This window comes from Gallus gallus, chromosome 17 (genome assembly GCF_016699485.2).
Source record: "Gallus gallus isolate bGalGal1 chromosome 17, bGalGal1.mat.broiler.GRCg7b, whole genome shotgun sequence".
Taxonomy (NCBI): Eukaryota; Metazoa; Chordata; class Aves; order Galliformes; family Phasianidae; genus Gallus; species Gallus gallus.
Window position 1 is genome coordinate 6,173,028 of NC_052548.1, and position 20,532 is coordinate 6,193,559.

At 52.3% G+C, this 20,532-nt stretch overlaps 1 protein-coding gene and 1 long non-coding RNA gene across 10 annotated transcripts in view; one reads left to right on the forward strand and one right to left on the reverse strand.

Moving 5' to 3' along the window:
- The window catches only part of LOC107052204, a 98,588-nt gene that overhangs the window by 29,958 nt on the left and 48,098 nt on the right, over positions 1–20,532 (forward strand). For 7 of the 9 annotated variants that reach the window (XM_046901898.1, XM_040649306.2, XM_040649307.2 and 4 more), the window contains 2 exons: positions 2,120–2,307; positions 2,966–3,118. The exons of 1 other annotated variant lie outside the window; for it this stretch is intronic. The gene's annotated coding sequence lies outside the window, so the exon portion shown is untranslated. The remainder of the gene's footprint in view (positions 1–2,119; positions 2,308–2,965; positions 3,119–20,532) is intronic. One more of the 9 variants, XM_046901899.1, reaches the window with a different exon arrangement.
- Positions 7,485–15,890, reverse strand: LOC121107100. Its single transcript, XR_005840535.2, has 3 exons — positions 12,802–15,890; positions 11,496–11,647; positions 7,485–10,942 (listed from the first exon to the last, which is right to left on the reverse strand). It is a non-coding gene; the product is annotated as an uncharacterized LOC121107100 (long non-coding RNA).

Below are 20,532 nucleotides of genomic sequence, written 5' to 3' on the forward strand. Positions count from 1 at the left end.
ACCATTTTGCTGACGGTTTGGTGCACTGTTTGAACCATGGATGAGATGTCTCTGAAGATATGAAAGACAGAGAATGCCTTCTTTTGGGTTGGCTTTTGGCTTGTTCTAGTTTTTGCTTCCCCCTCTGCTGTCTGTGGGTTGGGTGAAGCTCAGCAGGCACTGTGGGGAGGGGTTGGGGTTGGACTTGGTCATCTTGGAGGTCTCTTCCGACCGTAATGAATGATGCTATGATTCCATGCAGCTGGCACCAGGAGGCTGTTCCTGGCAGTGAGTGATGCTTCTGCTCTTCTTCCCTCTCCTCCCCAACTACTGCAAAAGAAAGCGAACTCATTTATAGCATCTGGGGTCGGGGTTTGGTAGTCTCGTGTTGACTCGCTTTGTAGAGGTGCAGACCTCAGGAGGAGGAACTAAACACCCTCTTTTTGTGCTCTGTGGTGCATGTGTTACTTTAGAAGGTAAATAACCAAACTATCCAATAAAATACCAATGTTCTGCACATTAATAAAGTAATGGAGATATTTAATGTATGCAGTAAAGCTGCTATTGCAGAGCCCTAGGCCTGCTTTAGTAGCTATAACAGGAGTGAATAAGATCTTTTCCTGCTTTTATTTATACACATATAATATCAAATATTACTGAGTTTTTGCTTGTTAATGTTAGCCAAAGGGGTTAAGAGAAATAAAAAGGGATTTGGCAAACATATCAGGGGAGAAAGAGCCAGAGTAGGCCCATTAATAAATGAGGGAGCTGAATTCAGCAATGATATTGAAGTGACGAAGTTACTGAGCTGCTTTTAAAATCAGTCTCTGGTAAAATCAGTGGAGACAATTAGGAGACCTTGTCAGATACAATTAGGGGCTCCGAAATAGACAAGCAGCCCATGAGGGAACAGCAAGGCCATGGGGAACAGCAGAGCAGGGCTGGAGCAGAGGGGGAAATTCGCAATGACACCATTGGTCTGACTGGGACTGGGCACAGAGGAGACCCCAATGGGACCTGGCAGCAACGGGGGTGAGAAAGAGGATAACAGTAGGTTGGTTCGAGTCATTTCCATCTGTCCTCGTGGTGAGAGTGTCTTGTGAAGGGCCGGGGATGGCCCTGGGGGAGTGTGGTCCTTATCGCAGGGAGAGCTGGAAAGGAAAGCTACAGGTGGGCAGGGGGAGGCTGAGGGTTGGGGAGCACCCACTGTGTGCCACCCTCCGAGGTGTGATTTTGCTCCCTTTAGCTCCTGTGGCTGTTCCAGCCCTCTCTGTATGCTGGTGGATGTGTTCATTCGTTTCAGAAAGGCAGAGGCCGAAAATAACTGAGGAGGAAAGACATGCAGAGAAAGCCTGGGAAGGTTGGCTGTGAGAGGGTAGGAATAGCCATGTGACATGGAAAATGGAGATCCAGGGGGATCCTACAGCTGAAGAGCTGGGAGCCTTGGGAGAAATGGCCCCATGTGCCTGGGATATGCCCTGGCCAAAATGGTATTGGTGGGGACCCAGCTCTGGAGCCAGCTCCGGTTGCAGAGAAGCTAAAACCTTCTGTTGTGCATGCCTTGTGTAAAAGCCTTTTGATATTTTGGGGGCAACAGATGCTGAGGCCACGTGTCAGGCAGCCCTGGAGACACTCCCCTTGTTCTTTCTCTCCTGCTTGTGCTCGCAGCGCTGTTTCCCAGTGCCCAAGCCTGGGCACTGCAATGACATTCAAGTGTAAACCCACTGGGAAGGGATTTGGAGAAAAGCACCACAATGACACAGAGCCTGAGGGATGAGCGTGGGAGGAGAGGTTAAAAGAGTGACAGCGATGGGTTCTGCTGCTGCTTGCAGGGCTGCCTGGGATGGGAGCGAACCCCTGGGTGCTGCCCCCCTTATCTGGCCACTGTTCCCGGGTGAGTGGAAGAAGGCTTGGGGGGTACCCAGCCTTTAGAAATCAAGCTGAGGTGGGAACAGTGTGATCGAATCGCACAAAGGAAAATGGAGGCTGTACGGTGGTTGGGGAAAAAAAAAAAAAAAACAACAACCACAAACGAGCCAGCAGCAAGAAAGCAACGTGCAAACAGAACGCTGGCAGTGCCAGGTCTGAATCGTTTAAAACGTGATTATGCAAAGCTCTGAGATTTAAAGATGTTTTGCAGGAACGTGGTGAAGGCTCACACCAGCCTCTGCTCATCGCCTGCCCTGAATCCCTTTGGTGAAACTCGTTGGCATCGGAGGAACTGGGTCTGGAGGAGCTCAGCCCTGCTGGTGTCGGTGTGGGGCTCGGAGGTGCGGTGGGTGGCAGAGCTCCCCAGGAGCCCCCCAGCCCCTCCTCAGCAGGAGGCAGGTCCGTTTGTTCATCTATCTATTTGTTTTTGTGCAGAAGGCTGGGCATTGGGGAGCTGAGCTCGATTCCGAGCGTGTGGGCTGTTAAATAAATAGCTTCGTCTGCGTTCATCAGCTCTTCTGACTGATGAAGATGGGGATGGGTGCGTTCTCTGTATTCCTCTGGCCCCATTCAGAGCCCATGGAAGCCGCGGGGATGTCTCACGCTCCCTGATGGTGTGTGGGAAGGGCTTTTAGGTTATGGGCTGTGGGAGGGGAAAACTGGAATGGAGGAGCCCAGACCTAAAGCCACCTGTTGGAAATGTTTGAGGGCTTCTGGGTAGGCATCTTCCAGCGCTGTGCGCTGTCTTTGTGCACAGTGTCAGAAGAGACTGTAACCTGGAGGTCCCTACAGGTCTAACAAGAGAAGCAATCCCGTAGTTGCAGCCATGAGACACAATGGGGACTTCCCATGTGGCGGGGCTGCGGCCGGCACGGGGCTGAGCACACGGCGGTGTTGGTGATGTTGGGTGCATCAGACCCAGTTTTGCTGTCTTTCACTTTTTGCAGCCGCCTCTCAAACCTTCCCTCGGCTTTACCCACCCCTACTCCTCCTTTTTTACACTTTCTCTGTAGCTGTTTATCTCATGCATTTTATTATGTGGCTTCCTTGCATCCAGGCTTCCTTTCTCTGCTCTGCGCACTGTCCAATCCCAAGGCTGTTCCTGTGGGTCAGCATTGCCCATGATGGGTTTGGTCTCCATGCCGTGGTCCAACAGCCAGCCTACTCCGAGCGTGCTGCTGCTGGAGCTGTGTCTTTTTTTCTCCATCATGTGAGTAAAGTTTCTGCGAGTCTGTTCTGGCTTAAATGTGAAATATGCATTTGAGAGAGAGAGAGAGGCATGCAGACCTCACCCCTCAAAGCCCAACCCATCTCCACTCCAGTGACTCTTTCCAAAAAGAAAGGGAAATGAGAAGAACCCGATCCCTGTTTCTCCCAGTCTCTTGATTTACAGCCACCCTCTTGGGCTTCTCTTTGGTGGGGGACAGGCAGATGGGGCAAAACTCCTGCAGGACACCCCAAAGCCACCAGAGCGGCTCATGGAGAAGGGCAGCATGATGTTACCAATGGCGCCACATGTGCTAATTCTCACGTGTGCCCATTTTAGGGGCTGGAACATCAGAACCTCGTGTGCACATGGCTGACCTCTGCTGTGCCCACCGTCCTCTCTCTGGGTGGCAAACAGACCCTGGACTTGCAGCCAGGAGCGTGTGGCTGGGTTTGGCCAGATTTGTCCCCTCTTCTCTCCGCTGGATGTGTGTGTGCTGGTGAAGTCCCAGAAAGAAAGTGCCCAGCTCCCCTGCATTGAGCAAGCATGTGCGTGCATGCAGCTCCACGTCTCCCTTGAGTTGTCCATTTAAACACCCTCGCTGCCAAAGGAGACAAAGTCCCCCAGTTGCCCTAAAGGCCCTGCCACCCACTGTCCCCCTGTGTGGGGACAATGTCCCACTGGGAGCCCCGTGGCACTGCTGGCTGCAGCCCGGCTCAGGCAGGAGCTCGCTGGTGAGCTGGGGAAAAAAGAGGCTGTAGCAGAGATGGAACAAACAGAATTTTTTTTTGCATCTAGAGGGGGAAGCACAGAGCTAAAAATAAAACGGGAAGATCAGTATCTGTCAGGCTGACGGCGGATTGGCTCTTTGGAAATGCATGTAATTACCAGGCTGTAGGTAGACATTTGCATGGAGCGAATAGCAAGCTACCGAGACAAGGTTACGCTTTAACCTTTAAGTCCCGAATCTGCTGGAAAACTAAGACAGAACTGCAGGAAATTAACTTAAATTAATAGAATGGCTGTGAGTGTGCCACACGTTACTTTGATGCGTGTCACTTCGCGGCACAGAGTGCCTGGCTGCCCCCGTGCCCCAGCTCCTGCTGGAGGGAGATGCTTCGGATGCAAGTTTGTCAGGCATGGATCTCCTCCCTCGTTTGGGGATTCAGCTCTACTGTAGCTCTTCGTGGTCCACGTGCCTTTCTGTTGGCAGTCTGCAAAGCAGCTGGGGAGATTTGGGCAAAGGGAGCTGTGCTGGTGGATGCTGCAGGGCTGGGGGGTGGAGAAATCCAGCTGTGCTGATCCACAGCTCCTGGCTGGGAGAGCCGGGACGTGGTCACGGGGATGGATGTCTTGGTGAGCACCTTGAGGCTGAGTTCTGTGCAGGATTCTGCAGGCAGTAATCAGTACTGATTAGACCACAAATGGTCTCTTTGCCATATGTGTTTGTGGACATGCAGTGCCTAAGACTGGAGGTCCAGTGACAAACACACAGATAAATGAAAAATATGCCACTGTATTTCCACCCTGGGCTCCCACCAAGGCTACCCATGCTCTCAACCCTCCTAATGCCTTCTTACCCCCAGGAGACATAGCTCCTGCTGCTGTCCATCATCCCCAAGCCAAGCAGCACTGCAGGGCACTGAGGATGAGCAATGGAATGAGGAGCAGATACTGTGTGCATCCCAGTCTTGTGTGCCTCTTTGCTAGCTGCAAAGACCAGGCAACACCTGTTTCCAAAAAAAGCCGCCTTATCCCTTCCAACCCGGGAACGATTGTTGCTGTATCGATTCTGTTGCTTGATTCAAGCTGGCTGCATTGCTGTGACTCAGAGCAGAAGCTGAGAGTAGCAGTGTGGTGGTGGAGCAGCTGGTGCAGAGCAGGACCGCGTGCTGCCCCAGAGGGCCGGGCCATCGGGAGCTCCAGCTGCTCCACTGGCTCCCCATCAGCTCCCAAAGCCAAGGCTCTGGCCCTAATCTTCAAAGCAACTCATGGAGGAAGTGCCAAAGGTATCAGAAGGCTGAGTACTGTTCTGCGAGCAGCACAGACTGCTCCTCTGCAACAATCCAGAGCACCGAGGCTGGGATGAGATCTCGGAGAGCAATCCCAGCTAGCTGGGACTCGGTGAGGGAGGCCTGCAGCCAGGGCGCTGTGCCCAGATTCTGGGATCTTAGGGTTGGTTCCTCGTTCCTTACCTTGGACTCAGGTTCGGGTGCCTGGACACCATGAAACCCTGGCTCTCTGAAGCAGAGGGAAGCTGGGGCTTTGTCTCTCTGCCTCCGGTGACCTGTCTGTGAAGCACAGATAAGTGCTGCCTCTCTTCTTGGGGCAGTTAGAGGACAAGCACAGTAGAAGACCTCTGAATTTGATGACAGCCTCAGCTGTACTTAGGTATGAGGGGCAAGGCTGAGCAAGGCTCCATGGTGATTGCCATTAGGGAACAAACCAACCCTTCTCTGTGTTCTCATTGAAAATGAAGGGACCTTCATCCCTGCAGCCAGGCAGCAAGCCCAGAGGGTGTCTGAGCCCCAAACATCTGATGTAGAAGACATCTCCGTGCTCCAGCAGTGACCTGGGATAAAACCTGAAGTCTTTCTGCCGGGCTGTTGGTTGGTGAAGGATCAAGTGGTGGTGTTTCAGGTGCGAGGCTCAACTCTCCTCGCGCTGAGTCCCTCCCATGCGTCTCTCTGCTGTAAAGAAGAGTTAAAATAGTTCTGCTTTATGGCTTCTTTGCGATGAGAGCCTTGTGTAAAAAGGACAGAAGGTTCAGAGCTGCCACTGTGCTTTGTTCTTAACCCCCGTGGAGCCACCTGCCTGCCCAGACCGCTGCAGGAGCAGGGACCAAGGCAGCTTCATGCATTGACGTCTGAAGCTGTTCTGGAGTCAGATCTTGGAAGGCTTTCCCTGCCCAAAGAGAACCCCACGCGTGCAGCCCTTTGGAAAGCTTGCTTTTGATGGTTTTCTTCCCCACCTTTTTGGAAATCCCCCTCTCTGCTGCCTGCCTGTTTGAACTCATTGTTTTTTTTTCCAGCTCTTCAGCCAGTGGTGTTTTTAACCCGGGGTGCAGCCTAGGAACACCCTGTCTGCACCGCCGGCTTCTCCTGCATCCAACACAGGCAGACCCTGAAGAAAGCCAGTTGTGCCCCAAATACAGCCTGCTGTTTTTCCAGCTCTGTCAGTTGGCCTGATAAAAGCTATGGCCTCTCACTCAGTCTGCCTTGGTTCTGTGGGCTTTTTTTTTTTGGATGTTGGCTCTTCATCAGTAATCAGAAAGCAGGAGCCCTTCCCTCACTACGCGGCACAAGGCAGAATTGAAGGTGGTCAGATGTTTTGGGAGAGGGGAGTGAAGGCTGAAATGTGTTTTGGAGAGGGGTGGCTGCAGGAAGAACGGCCACTGGGCTTCTGCTGTGCCTTTGTTGGGCGCACACAAGGAAAGGTTTGTCACTGTCACTTGTCCCTCTGTTGCAACAGGCTGCCCGTTCCCACGGGCTTTACTGTCATTTTGGCACCTCCTTCTGGGGCTCTCGACCGCTTGTGAAATTCCAGAGCAATCGTCCCTGGAGCCCAGCCACCAGAGAGTGCCCCAGGGCCGGGGGGACAGCGGGAGGCTCTGCCCCACTGCCTGCAGGCTGTATGCACCAGGAGGGCTGAGCTGCCGCCAGTCACCGCGTGCTGCTTTGACGCAAGTTTTGGTTGACTTTCAAGCACTACGTTGTCAATGTGATGTGAGTGATTAGCCATGGTGTGCTTACATCTACCTGAGATGTGTATAGGTTAGCCTCGGTGCTGGACACAAAGGACTAGCTGTATTGGTTGTGACCAGGTCTGCCCAGCTCTCTGCTGAGCAGGGATTGTATGGGAGCACGTCCAAGAAACACACTGGGATCTTCCCTTGGAGACTGCCCATCTCCAGCAGTGTCCACTGGAGCCTCCTGAACAAGGCACCACTTCTGTGTTTTGTGTTTGTATAGCCAGGCTGGATATTAGGAAAAGCATTTCATAGAAAGAGTGGTGAGGTGTTGGCACAGCTGCCTATGGAGCGGTGGAGTCACCATCCCTGGAGGTATTCCAGAACTATGGGGATGTTGGAACAGAAGGGCATGGTGGGGAAGGGTTGATGGTCCGACTTGGGGGTCTTGGAAGTCTTTTCCAACCCTAACGATCCGATGATTCTCTGTACATGCCATGCCACGGGTCTACCCGTCATTGGATCGGACCTCAGAACCACCAGCCTGGGAAAGCTGAGCGTGGTGAGAGCGCGGTGGCTGGGGCTGAGCCCTCGGGGCGGCCTCGTGTTGGGCATCCTTGCGACTTTGACGTAACGACACGTTTTGTTTTTGTGGAAATGAATCAAAAGAATGAGGGGAAATGCTTACAAACTCATTTTTAATGAAGATCCTGACTTGAGGACAGATCCTTTGTCCAGATACGAATGTATTTATGCCCATGGCACCTTGCCATCAGTACAGCGACATACACGTTTTGTAACGTGAGAGCAGTGTATACAAGTAAGACTGGAGCACAAAAGCCCGAGAGATCAGGGCTTGGCCTTTCCTTCCCTTGTTCTTCATGGGGTTGTGCTGGCTGCTACCAGCTGGGGAGAGGGTGCCTGTATTCCCCTTTGATTTCTCGGAGGAACACGGTGCTCCGGTGTTCAGTGTTTGCTCCACACCCAGGGATTGGCGTTAGGAGCGTGATGGAGCGCTGGAGAAGCCCCCGGGCCTGGCAGCAGCAGGGATGTTGGAAAGAGGATGAAAATCCCAGCTTTCATCTTTTGTCACCAATAGCATCTGAAGGAATTCGTACTATTTTTACTGTTTGTTTTGGTTGCTCCCCTCCCCTTTTAACTATGCACCTTCGCGTTTTCTGTGGGCCCTGTCACCGGGATGTCTCCACTTGGACTTTGAAACAGATTACTCAGCTTGCTGGTTGTTTAGAATAGTTTTAAGTTATTTTTACTACCCGGCCCCATTTTCTATCATCGCACTGCAGTTACTGGAGTGCCGGCTCTGCAGGGGAACACTTGCTTCATTTAAACAAATGGTTTCCTTCGGATTTAAGGAATAGTTTACGGAAACATTTCTGTGGGCCTTTGGTTATTAATTTGTGTTGAAGGGGTCTGATTCGATCTTGCAAAAATCCGAAACCTCAGTTTTAGAAAAGCTAAATTCGGTGGCAACTTCTGAACCGAGGTCCTTTAACGCCGGCTTCGGTGGCTGGGTGTGTTTTGTGCCTTTCTTTTCAGACGGCAAATCTGCTTTCCCCTCGCTGTTATGTGGTTAATCCTGTTGGGCCTGATCTGATCCCAGTGCTGCTGGAGAGAACTGAGCCGGGCCGAAGGGCAGCGCCGGCCCTGTGCTGTGCCGGGAGGGCAGCCCTGAGTGCTGCTGCTCCTTCTGCTCAGCCACGGGTTTCAGGGATCTTACTGGTGCTGGGAAGGGTTTGGTCCATTCATTTCCTCTTAATCAGAACAAAAAAAAAAAAAAAAAGGAAGGGGAAAAAAAAAAGGAAAAGTCTTTGCTGTAGTGTTGGATCTACAAGTGTGGTTTTGCTGCACTAAATAAGCTGTTGTGAGAAACTGTGCTGAGAAAGGGGCTGTGGAGATGGGGTGGCCAGATATCCCTGGGCACACAGGGATGTGGGGTGGCACTTGGCTGGTGCAGTCAGCCATGTGCAGCAACCTGCCTTGAGTCACAGGGGGATCACACTGACCCACCTGAGGGCAAACCCCATTTGGGGGGTTTCTCCTTCACCCACATTGATGAGAAGCCCTCCTTGATGTCATGATTTTAGGCACTGTTAACACGGGAGCGAACAGTGCCCTCAGGGTGCAGAGTGAACCTCACCAGCCTGCGGCCATCCCTTGGGTCCCCGAGGGCATGGGTTTCACAGTCCTTGACTCTGGGCAGAGGTACCCTGGGCTCTGCAGCACCTGGGCTGTGCTGGGAGCACATATGGCTTCTGGCTAGGGCTGAGGATTGTCCCCTGCCCCCCCTCGGGGCCATGGGAAGGGGAAGAGGAGAGCCGTGTTCCCAGGGATTTTTTAGACTAGCATGAGGAAGGGAGGGATGTGGCATCGGGATGCTCGGCCTTTAAGTGAATTCCTCTCTCCCACTGACTTCCAGCTCTCAAGGAGCCTCTTGGCCATAGTGGGGAAGGGGTTAAGACTTCCTTGCAGCCTGGCCTGGGAGCATCCGCGCTCCCCTTCCGGGGCTGCTGAGGTTTGCTGGTATGCGTGCAATGCGGCGCCGGCCGGCCGTGAGCACCCAGCCCTTGCTGAGACCTTCCCAGCCCTCGCTGAGACCTTCCCGGCATGGCCTCCCCTCCCCAGCTCTCCCCTTCAGAGCTGAGGGATGGGGCTGGGGAGCTCAGAGCTGCCAGGAGAGCAAAGCCGGGGGCTGTGGGAGATGTGGAAAAGGGTCAAGTGGCAAAGCAGAGTTTGCTTGGGTTCCACCGCTTTGATCACCCAAATTGCTCTTGCACAGGGGAGCATCGCTGGGCACGTCCTCGTGCTGGCCTAAGCTTCTCTGTTCTCAACCTCTTTGCTTTGTAGGATAGGGATCAGCGGGTGCAAAAGGGCTTTGCTCTGTGGGGTTGGAGTCAGGCAGTGATGTTTCATGCGGGCTGTTACTTCCTGGGGCGGGGGGTTTAGTGCAGACATAGGCAGAAGCTGGAAAACTGCAGCAACAGCAGCAGTGTTCAAGCTGAACCACAGTGAAACGCCTTGGAGGGAGATGCGGATTGCCTGGAGTTCTCTCCGCAACAAAAAATTTATGTCCCTTATATAACTGGGGAAAAGCAAACAAAGAAACTCGTTTCCAAGTGGGAACGTGGTGTCACTGGGAGAAGTCCCACAGCATGGGTGAGACCTCTGATTTATTCCCAGGGCGATTAACTCTTCGTCAGAAGGGCAATGCTTTTAGCGCTGCATTTTCAGATAAACGACTCGCGGGTATTCCTGAAGAATTGCACACGTAGGTTGCCTAATTTAGGCAAGTGGCAAGGGATAAGTCTTCATTCCGGAGCATTTTGAGGTTCGGTGGGGCTGCTCCCCCCATGCTTTCCCACCAGCCAAACCAGTTCCTTGGCTGCGCTTTACCTTTGATCTCCATACCACACCGCCATTGACGTTGGCAGGAGCCGTCTTGCAGCCCGAGGATGTTGCACGGTGCTAATTCCGTAGGCTCCGATAACAGAGCCTCTCTAAAAATGTCATCTGGGGCCATTTGCAGGGTGCGTTTGACATCGCTGAGTGCTGCCCCAGCACGCGCTCCCTGCAGCCGCCAGTGTGGGACGTGTGAGCTGCACCGTGGGGAGGCTGAAGGATGGGATCCTCAGCAAAACTGCCATTTTTTCTACAGCCTTTTCATCCTCCCCCAAGGGACAAATAAAGCCCTTGGCCCTCCATTGCTCCGGGCTGTCGGGCTGATGCCAAAAATAAGATAGGTCAAAAAGGGAATAACATGGGGGGGGGTGGTTTTTGATTGTGGCTACACCATAACTTTCGTATTACTTCAAGATAAGTTAAAAAAGGAAATTCATTTAACCAAGGGAGGCGTTTCGGATGTCAGTGGCAATGGACTTAGTTGGTTTGTTTTCTTTCTCTGCACGGGCAATTATCAAATTAATCTGCATTGATAAGAGCCTCCTATCAACACAATCGCTGATACATTTATACTTGCCAAATGACAGCTATTCAATAACGTCTTTCTGATGTTTTCTTGAACTCTGCTTTGCTCTGCCTTCGTGTCTCTGGCGAGGCACAGATCCCACTTCTGGGGGGAAACCCCCGGGTTCCCTCTTTGCGATTCTCTCCGCTGCCCTTTCCTGAGGGCAAGGAAAAAATTAATCAGCGTATCATTAGCAGCGCAACGGATTTACGTATTGCCTCTCGCTATTGGGAACGGGGCAGCTCCTGTATGGGGTGCTGGATGAACACCTGCACACGGGTGAACCAGCTCTCCCGGATCAGTTGTGCTGTTAAATCCCCAGCAGCTGACATAGAGGGACTGTGCAGCGTGCGAGCAAACAGCTCTGCTGGTGCCACGGCCACTGCAGACCGACTTTGGTTGGTTTTCTTTTCCTTTTCTTTTTCATTCTTTTCCTTTCTTTTCTTTCTTTTTTTCTTTTCTTTTTTTTTTTAAGGAATAAGGCCTCCATGTTTCAGCCTGTGCATGTGCATGTACGTGCCTCTTTCTTTCTCTCTCGCTCTATCCATTTGTTCCCGCCTCCCCCTCTTTTCTACCCAGCGACGAGTTTCAATTATGTTTGGCTGAAGGGTAGAGCTCTTGTACAGCTCCCGCAAGTCTTGTGAAAATGGGTGGGTGGCTACAGAAGGAAAGAAAGACTCGAGCGCTCAATAACTGCATGTGAACCCAACCTTTACGAGACACCAGAGAATCCACACTGGACGGGCTGCTGGGAAGCGCGTTTTGTCTGCTTTTCCATCCAGGGCTTATTTGTTGGTTCTGGAGGTTGGTAGAGAAGCAGAGGATGATGAGGTACTGCTTTGCTTCCCATGACTCGGTGCACCTGGGGAGGTTGACCGAAAAAACCTGTCAGCATGTTCCCATTTGAGGTGCTCTGGGCTATAGGTGCAGGGATGAAGCAGTCCCTGTAAGCAGGTGGTGTGGTTAGATTTGGCTTAACAGGAGGTAGCCGGGCTCCACATAGCATTTCCTATCGGAGCAGAGGGGCTGAACGCTGCTGGGGTGAGGTTTGGGCAGCAGGAGGTGGTTCCTGCAGTAACAGGACACGGTGCTCGAGTGGGAGGAATGTCCAGCTGTCCATCTGCAGCCTCAAGGACAGATAGCTGAGTGTGGTGAGCTCCTGTCTTTGCAGAGGGGAAACTGCAGGATGGAGATGAGAGGATGCAGAACAGCTGCTGGTTGGTGTGTCCCAATGCCCTCCCAGCAGGACTGTGTGCTTTGCTGCCTAGCAGCCTGCCCAGGTGCCCACCCCAGGCCCCGTCCTCGCTGTTCTGCTGCTCCTGACCCTAACCTCTGCCCTCCATGTGCTCTTAGCATCGTGGTTCGAAGTGAAACCTGACACAAGTAAATATGTTGACAGGCTGTTTTCAGCCGGCAGGGAATGTAAATTATCTCATTTGAACAAGGCTAACGTAGAATCAAGCCATTGGTCCCAAATATCCCTTATAAGTGCAGATGAGAAATATTCATGGCATCTTCACTCCTAGAATATTGCTTTTATCTTTGTGGTTCCTTGAGTGGCAATATAAAAGTTACCGATTTTGCACTTTTTATGCATCTGAACCTGCAGACTTTGAAATCAGTAGGTTTGCCTGCGTGATTTGCCTTGTTAGATCAGTACCCTTGTAGGCAATTAGGGATGTCCTACGCTGTAACATCACTGCCCTTACTGACTGTCTTGGATGTAACATCCCATCTTGGGAACGTCCTTAGCCAGGACATCAATATGGATGGAGGTGGGTTTGGTTTGGGTCCTCCTGGGGCATGGTAGATCTCAGGCATGGTAGATACTTGTGTAAAGTCGGATAGGCCAGCCTGTGCAGGGTGATGCAAAGCTCCACGAGGCCAACAAAGACTCCCAACAGCTTTGGACCAAAGCTGTTTTTGGGAGCCTCTCTCTCCATGCTCATTGCCTTTCTTTTGGAGTAAATGGGATCACACCGAGGGCTAAAGCTGGACATGATTCTTCATACTCACTTTTCAGTAGGTGAAGGCACTGGGACACAGGGTTTGGGCTTCTTCAGCATATCCAGATGTCACTTAGTTCTTCCCTGCAGCCTGGCTTGGGCCATCTCAGGAAGGTCTCTGCGTTGCCCTCACAGGTGGGCACGTGGAGCTTGGAACTCTTGCTCCAGTTCCCACTCAGGATGGGGTCCTGGGAGATCTCTCACCAGTGACAGCAGTTGGTTCATGCCAGGTCTCACCCTCCTATGTGTACCTTTGCACAGCAGGTCGTGGTTGGCAAAGGCAGAAGGTCAGATCGTCTTCAAACCTTGACCGTGTTTGTAAGCGGACGTCTTTCTGGCTTTGCTTTTCGCTCCGTAACAGGTTTTTCCCTTTAAGAATGCAGAAGATTGATTCCCTTGCAGGGCACATTGCCGAGGCGAGCCATGTCCAAATGGTTTGCACGTCTGCATTTTTTACTGCTCTCGTTTAATATGTATGCAAATGCAGTCTCTCCTGTCCTCACTCTCTGTGTGGGTTTGCACAGTCAGGAGCACATTCCCATTACCGCTGCCCATCTCCTGCTCTGCTCTGCATTTGAGGAGACTGCCTTCGAAACACTGATAGATGGAGGTGCGAGGGAAAAGAGAGAAATGACAGATTTCCGTAATTTCTTTGCTGGGGGGGTCAGGCAGGAGGAGTTGGGAAACCAGAGGAGGGAGGTTTAAACGTATGCAAAATTGTTTATTGGGAGAAAGGGTGGGCCTCCACCTCTGAGAGCCAGAGCGCAGATTTGGTATGCCGTTCCATTTTCAGAGCGTTAGCTCAGAGGATTTTAGCTGGAGGTTAGGGAAAAATCCGAGCACTGGCAATAATCTTGTGATAGTGGAAATATTCAGCTTTTCTCCTGATAAATAGACACGTGTTGGAACTGCAATAGGGGTTTCAGCCCTGAGAAAAGATGTTGTCTTCTTTTCAGTAAATAAAGGGCAAGATGTCCAGAGCTGCTCCCTGCAGAGGGGTGGTGTATGGCTGCTACTACTTTCTTTTCCTTCCTTTTTTAATGGCTGTGTTTTTCCTGAGTACTTTAAAGACAGCACCTGTGAAATGTGGACATTCGTGTATCCAGAGCTGTGTTTGCATAAGTAAAATAGAAAACCATGTGTGCCAGCTAACACCAAAATGTGGGAGCCACCTTTGGGAATGTGGCTGAAAGCAGGGGAGCTTTTCCTGTCCCCAGGTGACAGTATTTTTTAAAGTTCTGTTGTTTGAAGTTGCAAATCTTCGGGTTCTGCATCTGCTTGAAGTAACAGTGAGGGCTGAGGAGGTCCTTGCTCTTGGTGTGGGAAGCAGGGGATGGCATATCCCTTCATCGCCTGGATCATTCTGGAAAAGAAACAGAGCTTCATGCTGCCTCCCACCCCTTCAAGGGAATTTAGGTCCTTTAAATGCCAAAGGAGGCAGATTTCTGTGTTTATTTTAGTTTTGAACCCCATTACACAGTGCCAAAACCTTGTTACAGAGCTGCTCAGGCTGGGCTGCATGGGAGGGAGCGCTTTGGGGGGGCTGCATGCAACCCCTTCTTGCTTGTGCCCCAAAGTCGGTGGCTCTGCCTGGAGCACCTTTTCCAGACCCTTCCCAAAAACCTCCAATACACTTCTTACTTTCCTTTCCAGAAGCCCAAATGAGCTTTTCACGCTGGGAAAGCCCCTCTGCTGACTTGTCAGAGCTGTTTACTTTTGCATCTCCAAGTTGTGCAATCCTGTTTTGTGTCTCTGGATGTTGTGAAAGCCCTTTTCACGTGATGGCACGGATGTGCCCCTGCATCCGTGGGAGAAGAGCAGGAGCCAAAGCTGAGAAATAGCCCGGCCATGCAGAGATCTCTCTCTGGGGCTCTGCTTTTGGTGTACTGTCGAAGGGATCTGGGGATGCGCTTCAAGCTGGTTGTTTGGATGTGCTCAGCTCCTTGGTGACGTGCAGGGAACAATTCTGTTCACGCAACAAGATGTGGAATGTCTCGGCACCTAAGCTCTTGCAGGCAGTCTGGGCCTGCCTTTACTTCCCTTGCTCCAGGCAGAAATGTGCCTCTGGCAGCCTCGAGGCATGCTGTATCTGCCGGCCAGGTCCACAGCCCACATTTAGGACTGTCTCTGGTGCAGAGGATGGTTCTTCTGCTTCTCTTCTTTCCACCCCATTCAGAACGCTCTGTCCGTGTAGACACCATGCTGTCAGATGGAGCAAGGTGCTTGCAAGCAGTTCCCTGAGCTGCTGCAGCTCTGCTGCTGTTGGCCAACACGCGTCCCTTAGTTCCCCTTGTAATGTTTGCTGTGAAGTAAATATCTCATGCCGCTGTGCCCTCACTCTGGTGAATTTGTGTTGCTTGTGATCACAGGCTCCAAACTTCCCCTGTTACAGTCGCTTTTTTAAGAGTCTCTTTTTACTGGTGAGTAGATTCATGGAGCCTTTCTACTTCCTTCATCTGTAAATTGTCCTCTACATAACTAAGAAACCATTCTGGCTGGGTTTTGATGTGTTTGTCGCCCAACAGATGTCTGGGTGGTTAAAATGCCCCCTGAGTACAAGTATCCTGTGTTTGCAAGCTCTTTGATAGTTGGTTCAGGAATCTTTTTGTTCTTTCTTTCTCTCCTGAAGTCCTGGGGGTCCGTAGCAGATGCCTGCTGCAGCCTCTCCTTTGTTTTCTGCTCCTGATATCTGTGCCCACAGTGTTACTCCTCTGTCCTCTCCCTTATCAAATTAGATTATCTTATTCTTGTAAGTACTTTTGACACATTCAGCCCTGTAAAGGCATGATGAGCAGATTGCATCTCAGTGCTGGGTTCTTGCTGCTCGTGTCTCCGTTGTTATCCACTGTGCTGTTCCAGCTTGGCTGGACAGCACATAGGACCGACGCAGCACACTACCAGCCATAAATAACAGTGATAGCACAAGTGAGGCCAGCTCCTTCTCCGGTTAGATAAGTCACAGCACCACTACATGGCACCACCATATCGCCTTGCACGGAAACCCAGGGTCCGTTTTGTCTCAGTGCTCTCAGCCATGTCACTACGACCCTCGCTTCACCGCTTCGCCTCTCTGTTGATCTGTCTCCAGCAGCTCTCCCTGTGTCCTGAACTTGGCTGCAGGCACTTAAGCTTCTTCTCAATGTTATGCACTGCCCCTTGCCTGTTCCTTGGCTCTCTGCCTTTTCACTGGGTTTCCTGGTTCCCACGTGTGATCCAGAAACCCTCTTTGTTATTCCGTCCTTCCTCCCCGTCACAAACCTGTGTTTCTGTTCTATCTTTCATGAAAAGGTCTAAGACTGAAGGTGAAATGTGATAACAGCCTTCAAAAATATGTCAGTGGCTGCTGCGAACAGGAGAGGAATAAACGATTCTTCATGTCCTACCGTGGGGAGGACAAGAAGTTATGGGCTTAAACATGAAGATTTTGGGGTGAGGCTCTGGGGGGCTGCCTATGTATTGGTGGAAGGACAGCTTGGCTAGGGGGAGCCGAAGGGAGCAGGGTGATTGAGGTAATCACTTTTCATCCTCTCCAGCCCCTTCAGTTCTCCTTCCATGTGCTGGAAGACTCCAGCGAGGCAAAGAGCTTTTTGTGCTTTGCTCAGCCGGGCTCTTCGCTTTCTCTCTCCTTGTTTTTTTGTCTCTGTTGCAGCAGTCCTGGCAAACACAATTGCAGCAAGCCTGGAAATAGCCATAGCAAACCGCTCCTCCAAAAACCTTTCCTTTGTGCACAGTGGCTCCTTTCAAACCCCATACGCTAGTGGAGATGACAGCAGCTGCAATCAGAGGACAGGAACGTGCAATACAGCCCAAATGTTTTGCTGTGCCCAGAAGGGTTAAGAATGAGTCTGGGACAGCCAAGAAGAAGCTGCTGGAGGTCCTTGGTGGGAGCCGGCAGTGAGCTTTGCAGAGGGCTGTGTATGTATTAGCACGTAGGTGGGAAAGCAGTGGTGAAGATGGTTTCTGGAAGCTGTGTCTCAGCTGGTGCTGCAGGGCTCCAGTATCTCTCCTGTTTCGGTGGGTGTGTAAAGGCTGCTAGGCAGGAGGGCTGTGAGCTGGGGACATGGGTGGCCGTGGAGCAAGGGATGTGGGTGAGCAAGTGCTGGTGCAGGTGGCTCCTTGAAGAGCTGTCTGTTCCCACCACTGCAGAAGGACGTTGCAGGGCATCCTCCAGCCTTGTGGAAATTTGCTGGCTTTGCTGAAACAAGAATCAGAGGGCCTGGGAGCTGCAGAGGGCTCCTTCCAAAATGAGCGCACAGCTCTCAGTGTTTCCTACAGCACTGATCTGGAGTCCCTGGGGCCCCTTCAGCCCGACACCCACCTCCCCTGACCCTTCCCCATCTGGTACCGCTGAGCTTGTGTCGGGTCTGGCTTCATCTGCAGAGCGTCCTCCTCTCCAAGCCCTCAGCCTCTTTCCCCATGGTGGGGGGCACCAGGGGGCCCCATTTCTGGGCCCCACTCAGCTGCAACCCCTTCTCTCACCCTGCAGCGTCAGCCCCCTTCACAGTTCCCCGACAGGAGAGGCAGGCAGGGAGAAACCAGTGGATGAATTATTTATTATAACGATGCAAAATAGGGTTTTAAAACTCTCCCCATATAAATATTTATTTTTGACTCGTTAGCACCGCAGCTGCCTCCTCCCCCCCCCCCTCCAAGCCTTCTCTTTTTCCTTTTCGAAGCCCCCGACAGCCATGCAACCACCACGGCTGTGCTTGTTCTCCTTTGCTCCGTCTGCCTGTCTCTCCCGCGCTCGCTTTTCACATGATCTGAGCCCCGGTGCCAAGCGCTTCCCGGGAAGGAGAAAAAACTCTTTCTCGTGCACGCACACAAAACAACAACTGGGGAAGGAGAGGGAGGGGGGTGGGGGGGGGGGGAGAAAGAAATACAGAAACACACACACAGGCACACGCACAAAACCCTTTGAAGCCTGTGAAGGGTAAGGGTTGTTTCTGTGGTAACGGCGCAGGGATTGGCGGCGGGCGGCGAGGCCCTCGATCCCGCGGCGGTGCTGAGTGATTAATGAGCCGTCGCTGGGCTGCACGGCCATGCACAGGCCGGGCCCCCGCCGCCTTCCTGCGCTCACCAAGGGCTCCCCGTGCTCTGCCCAGCCTGGGCACATGGTGCCCTGTGGGACATCAGCCCTTCAAGGGACTGAGTGATGTCCGCACAGTTGATGATGCTGGAGCGTTGCTGGGGCTTCGGGCCTCTATTCCATCCCACAGGCCTTGCCCTCTCCTGCAGGCTTCACCGCATCCCATAGGCTTCGCCCCGTCCCGCAGGCCTCGCCCTGTTCTGCAGGCCTCACCTTATCCCATAGGCCTCATCCTACCCTGTAGGCCTCGTCCTGTTCCAGAGGCCTCATCCCATCCCATAGGCCTCGTCCTGCCCTGTAGGCCTTGTCTCGACATTGGTTCCATGGAGGTTTGGCAGCACTGGAGGGTCAGAGCTATGTGTGGCAGTGCCCAGCGTTTGTTCTGTGGCTGAGCAGGTTAGGGCTCTGCCGCTCCCTTCTGTGGCCTGCCGCAGAGCTGCCATGTTTAGGGCCGTGACCGATCGGCTTGGTGACAGCAGGGTGCTGGTGCAACTGCTGACCATGAGCTGCAGCTCCTGGGGAACCAACTGCTGTGACACCCCGTCTTGTTCCCTTTCTTTTTTAAAAGGACAAAAAGAAAAACGCACGTTATTCACATCTCTTGGGCAAACAATAATAATGAGTGAGTTTCAAATCTCTTTCCCCCGAAATAGCCAAACCGGAGCATGCACAGCCTTCCAGAGCTGCTGCCTGAAACAGATGTGCTGCCAGTGAGGCAGCTATTTATAATGTGCAGTGTTCCCTTTTAAGCCGTAGTGACTCCAGCCCTCGGCTCTCGCGTTCATCAGCTCCTTTTGAAGCCTGCAGCTCTAATTCAGTGGCTGTTCCTGGTGCTGCTAAAATCTCGTAAACCCACCGGGATGCCAGCAAGACGGAGCCTTGCCTGCTCTCTGCCTTCAGAGGTGGTTTGTCATCTCTGGAGGCTGCTGGGCATGGAGGCAGCAATGGGTTTGGATGGCACTTCCCCAGTGTCCCAATCCCAAGCCCAAATGGGAGAGGTTTTTCCATAGAGATAAGGCTGTTGAGGGTTCAAGCCTGGTGTGTTTAAGCCTTGGGAGCTGTTTGCAGGATCAGTGAAATTAGAGGCACAGTGGAGGTGCAGGTATTGTTGGATGAGTCCCTTTTTCAGGAGGAAAACTGGGGAGATTTGTATTTAAAAGGAGGTTCAAAGGGGTTGGCCAGCCTGGGGCTCTTGTAGTGGAGCTGGAGCAGCACTGTATGAGCTGGTGGTGCAGGGGCAATGGGACTGCACTCTTTGGAGCTGCATGTTGCTCACAGATCCTGTTCAGCCCCATTGTGCTGGAGTGCCCATGGCTAAGCACTGCTGCTGCTTTATGTCTGTGGTGTGCTGATGAATAAGTTTGTTGGTATTTCAGGGCGGGGAGCAGGTGGTTGGGAAACACAGTATGCGTGGGGAAGCTGTTTCTTGCCAGGGCTGTTGCAGCAAGCAGGTCCTGGAGCACTGTGACCGACAGAACCAGCCAGGCTGGTGCAGCCACTCTGCATGGGGCCAGGCCAGAGCAAGCACAGCTCTGGGGCTTGGCCACAGGTTTGGTTTACACTGCTCCATCCAAACCCTATGCATTGGACATGGCTTGAGTATGGCTTTCCTTTCCCAGCTGATGTCCAGAGCATTGTCCCCAGCCTGGCATGGCACAGCCGCATTCTCCATATGGAAATCTTGCAAGACACCCCAGAAAGCAGCCCATAGTAAGCTGTTGTTTATGCTCTAGTGGCATACACTTGACTGCTGCTTTGCAGATACCATGGGACAGGGGTTGTGTGTCAGTGAGCAGAGAGCACCTTGATCCCCACACTCTGCCCTTTGACTTCCAAATCCTATCTCTAGTATGACCATTACTTTATCCAGTTCCACATCTCGTGATGAGTGTGAGCACTGGCTTATCCTCCTTCCCGGTTAACTCATGCCCTGGGCACTCTAGAGGAGACGAGGATGGTGATTTTAAGCTGGAGTGATGAGCCATCTCCAGCTAAAGGTGGGATCTGGGGAAGGAGCCAAGGATGGGCTGCCCTGGCAGGGCTATGTCATCTCAGCTCTAGCAGTGTGACAGTTGGTTTGACTCATTCTGGTGGGGATACGGAGATGTGTTCCCATGAGGCTGGCAGTCTTGGCCAAGATCAGAACCTTCCTGGTTTCCAGTGGTTACAGATAAACCTTTGCGCCTGAAAGAGGTACTAATGCAGCCCGTAGCAGAGAAGCCTCTTAAAAGCCAGTCTCGTTGCAGTGATGTTAATTATTAATAGGATGTGGGGAAGAAAACACTGGAAAACCCCAACAGATAGAGCCAAGCTGCTGCTTCATCTGTGTCCAGCAGTGCGGGCCTATCTTTCCCTGACCCAAGGGGAGATTCACAGATCTCTTTTGTAGTCACTGCTGTCGGCAAGCACAGATCTTAATGGAGAGGCTCAGCTGTCCCTCTGAAAGCCACAGCCATCAGAAACCGAGGAGCTTAGTGACTCATGTGGGGTTGAGCTTGGTCTCTAGCAAAGATTCAGCCCCCTGGAGGGATGTAGTCCCTCTTGACAGCATCTTGGCTCAGCAGGTCTGGCGAGGTGCTGGGATGGCAGGGCTCCACAGGACAGAGGTGCTGGGGGTCCCCGCAGGTCTGTGGAGGCAGGATGGGACCTGAG